Source organism: Lipotes vexillifer, unplaced genomic scaffold (assembly GCF_000442215.2).
Source record: "Lipotes vexillifer unplaced genomic scaffold, Lipotes_vexillifer_v1.1 scaffold1093, whole genome shotgun sequence".
Lineage (NCBI taxonomy): Eukaryota > Metazoa > Chordata > Mammalia > Artiodactyla > Lipotidae > Lipotes > Lipotes vexillifer.
In genome coordinates, this window is record NW_006774793.1 from 1,006,642 (window position 1) to 1,011,425 (window position 4,784).

Sequence of the window (4,784 nt, forward strand, 5' to 3'; positions counted from 1 at the left end):
ATGGAGCCCGGGTCCCCACAGGGCCAGAACTCCGCAGTTGGTGAGCTGCCCGGGAGCCAAAGAGGAGGGCAGCCAGATGTCTGACCCCACCCCTGCCCCCAACTCCACCCATGGCCTCAGCAGTGCCACCCTCGGGGCTGCATGCCAGGTCATCCATGGCATTCAGGAGATGGTGGCTCCTAATGTAATCTTCTTACGGTGTCTCAATAACATGTGGACTCCGTAAGGCCAATAAGCATCGTAACTTTGGTTGAACTGGATCTAGGATTCGCCAGCGTTTTGGCTTTGGTACAATGCCTGGCGGGTCCACACTGATGGGAGGTGGGTCTCCTCAGGACACACTGGAGCTTCAGTTTCTGGACAACATTGGGCCTCACCCATGCAGACAGGAGCCCACTGTCTTCAAGACTGGCTGGGAGGCACCACCAGAAGTAAAAGGAGAAGAGAAAGTGGGGAGAAGCTTCTTGTATGTGGCTGACTGCTGAGGGGGGTCCATTTTCAGAGAAGCCAGCAGAGGAAGGGCTCCATGTGGAATATTGTGGATTTCAGGTAGTTTTGTGTGTGGTGTAGACAGTTCCCATTGTCCTTCTTTGGTGTGTGGGTTCTAGTTTCCTTGGCATCATTTATTAAGGGGACTTTCCCCAGTGTATGTCCTTGGCAGCTCTGTCATAAATTAACTGACCACATACGTGTGGGTTTATTTCTGGGATCTCTGTTCTATTGCTCTGGTGCATGTGCCTGTTTCTGTGCCAGTTCCACACTGTTTTGGTTCCTGTAGCTTCATAGTATAGTTTGGAGTCGTGGAGTGAGTTGACTCCGGCTGTGCTGTCCTTTCTAAAGATCGCTTTGGCTATTTGGGGTCCTTTTTGGTTTCACACACATGATAGGATTGTTAGCTTGGTTTCTGTGAAAAATGCTATTTTAATTGTGTTAGAGATTGAATTGGATGTGTACAGTACTTTGGCTGAATGAACGTTTTAACGGTATTCTTCCAATGCCAGATCACAGCATATTTTTCTGTTTGTTTCTTCTTCAGTTTCTTTATTAGTGTCTTACAGTTTTCACTGTGCAGGTCTTTCACATCATTGGTCAAATTTATACCTAGGTATTTTGCTCTCTTTGATGAAATTGTAAATGGGATTGTTTTCTTAATTTTTCTTTCTGATACTTTTTTATTAGCATATAGAAACTCAACTGATTTTTTTTTTTTTTTTTTTTTTGCAGTACGTGGGCCTCTCACTGTTGTGGCCTCTCCCGTTGCGGAGCACAGGCTCCGGACACGCAGGCCCAGCGGCCATGGCTCATGGGCCCAGCCACTCCGCGGCATGTGGGATCCTCTTGGACCGGGGCACGAACCCGTGTCCCCTGCATTGGCAGGCGGACTCTCAACCACTGCGCCACCAGGGAAGCCCAATATTTGAATTTTTTAATGTGTACTACTTCTATAATTTTTTAAACAAATTTTTAAAATATCTGTATGAGGATATACTTTATAATGTTTGTAACTGTGGGAATGGGAAACAATCTAAATGCAGAGAGACAAATAGGAAACTGATTAAAATAATTTAAATTGATTTTATGTATTTACTGACATGGAAAGATCCCCACACTCTATCAAGTTTTTTTATTTAAAAAAAATCCAAAATCTAAATAACATGTACATCACGATCCATTATTTTAAAATCTGTGGTGTATATAAATGTGTGTATGCACAAGATGCTTATTCTAAAATGTGCATAATTATTGCAGCCAGGTGGTAAGAATGCAGGTGATTTTTATTTTTCTCTTTTTGCTTGGATTTTCTAAAATTTCCTATGAGGAACATAAATTATTTTATAGCAAAAAGAAAACAAAAATGTTATTTTAATACATCTTTCCTTAACTCATTCCAGGTTTCTCCTAATTGAAACAAGGTCACAAGATTCTATTTGTAATTCCTGGCACAACTGAATATTTATCTGAGTCAAAATCTATTTGACATCACCCTCACATCAAAGTGTTCAGGTACAAAGACGTCCTTCAACCCACAGTGATAAGAACGCAGTTTCATATCTAAAGCAGATAAAAAGAACATCATTTGCCCAGTACCTAGTGCAGCTGTGACATCGATTTCACAGCCAAGGAAAGGGGAATCTAAATCATCACAGATGACAACAAAGCACAAGCTGAGTTTGTCAGAGGTAGTTCATTGTCTCGGATGTTCATTTCAAATCGCTTTGGGAAGGGAAAGTTACTGCTGCTAAATTTCAAAACATCTGAAAATCTGTGACTTTTCCAGTCATAAAGAACAGTCCTGCAAACCTTGATAAGAAAGTTTCTGTTGACTTCATTACAACAGATTTAACAGTGAGAAAACAAAGCCAAAAGCAATAGGTGCTAATGCTCTAGTGCAAGTTCGGATCCAAAGCATTTTCATCACCTCGAAGCAAGTAAGAGGGTCACAAATCACCACCCCCCCTGCAATTTGGGACATTTTACTTCCAAGTAAAGGCTGTCCTGTACTTCAGAATTTTTAAAGTGACAAGAAGATACTTCAAAGGTAACAACAATACACTTCCATTCAATTTCACTTGTATTTTTTGGCCTTTGTCTAATCTTAATCAGATTTCTCTGAGAATCAGAATTCAAAAAATCAAAATAGTGTTTACCACAAACTGAAAAACTGTCCAAAGGGCAGTGCTGAAGTAATAATGATGGTAACAATTATTGAGCTTTTCCAATGCACCAGGCACTATATTAAGTACTGATTAAGTACTTAAGTGTTGTTAAGTACTTAATCAGTACTTAAGCACTTAATTAAGCAATTAAATCAGTATTTAAATGCTGATTAAGTCCTGTATTAAGACCAGTTCTCATGTTGATACTCACAAAACCTCATGAAATAGGCAATAATATTATCTACATGTGGCAGATTGTATTTTCTAAATATGGCCACAACATCTCCCATCCCAAATGCTTTCCACAATGTGACTTTGCCAAAGTTACTATCAACAGGTTGGGGCCTATATACCCTCACTTTGAACCAGGGCAGGCTTTAACCAACTGAGTATGGTAGAATGATGTCATATAACTTCCAAGGCCAGGTCAGAAAAGGCCTTGCAACTTCTACCAGGCTCTTGGGACGTTTGTTCTGGGGAAAACCAGCCACAACTTAAGAACTCCTAGTATAGTTAGGCCATCATGCTGTGAGCCCATGTGTAGATATTTCTAATCAACAGTGCCCGTTGGGGCTTCCCTGGTGGCGCAGTGGTTGAGAGTCCGCCTGCCGATGCAAGGGACGCGGGTTCGTGCCCCGGTCCGGGAAGATGGGAGAGGCCACAGCAGTGAGAGGCCCGCGTACCACAAAAAAAAAAAAAAAAAAAAAAGTGCCAGTTGAACTCCCAGCCAACAGCCAGTCTTCACTGCCAACCATGTGAGTGGACCATCTTGGACATTCAGCCCAGTCAAGCCTTCAGATGACTGCAGTCCAAGTCTCATGAGAGACCCTCCAGGTAAGATTTCCCAGCCAAGCCCTTCCTGAAGTCCTGACTCACATTTTATACCACCAAGTTCGGGGCACTTTGCTACACAGCAACTGTAACCAGAACACACCATTTTGAAAATGAGGAAATTGAGGCTTAAAGAGTGATTTGACTCCAGGTCTTAACTATCATTTTATCCGACTGCCAGATGTTGGCATAATAAAGTTTGTACCATGCAGAAGATATCTCTCTCAAGTCACATGTTTATTTCAACACATCCATCAGCAGAACACACTGTGGGAGGAAAACTGTGACTTCGCTGAAGTGAGAGCAGTCTATTTCACTGCATTTTGTGATTAAGTGGTTTTCTCTCTGTTTATTGATCTGTTAACTAAAATGCTGAAAACCTCTTACAAATTACTTTTGCTATTACAGCGGAGTGCTCCAACCTACAGTAGGCAAGTGTCCTAATAAGAGATATCCCAGGATATGACTCTCTGTCTCTCCCTAAAATCACTTCTAGCAGGCTGTGTTGACATTTCAGAGGTCAATTCTTGCAGAATTTTCTCAAAGCATGAGCTATATGAACTCACGTCAAAGATTTTATTTAACAACTCATTAATTTATGAGGGAAACCGGTAAGATGTTACAACTAGCTTAAAGAAGCATTCAAAGAGCAATGACATTTACAGGAATACGAAATTCTGAAATGAATTTGCAAATACATGCACACTGGGTCTATCTCCAGAAAATTGTCAGTCGCATTCTAATAAACACAATCTATGTGTTTTTCTACAGACAAGAATAATTTACATTATGATTAGTTTTCTACAATTTACAAAGTGCTAAAACATCTTAAAAACACTGGAAGGCAGAGATGACCTGAATGAGTGAGTTTGGACACTCACTAATTTTGTAATCTTTTTTTTCCCATTTCAAAGTCCTTCATGATATTCACATTTTTATTGAGAAAGGATTAATAATCTAAATTATATTTATATTGCAAAATTTACTTATAGTAATTTAATATATGTACTTCCACTCCTTTGTAAATTTTACATTAATATTTAATTAATTGATTTATAACACTATATGATGCCAGGTAAAGCAAATACTAATCTTAGTTCATAAACTCATGCATACCAAATTTAATTTCCTTGCTATTCTTAAAACTCAGTTTAGGGCTTCCCTGGTGGTGCAGTGGTTGAGAGTCCGCCTGCCAACGCAGGGTACACGGGTTCGTGCCCTGGTCTGGGAAGATCCCACATGCCGCGGAGCGGCTGGGCCCGTGAGCCATGGCCGCTGAGCCTGCACATCCGGAGC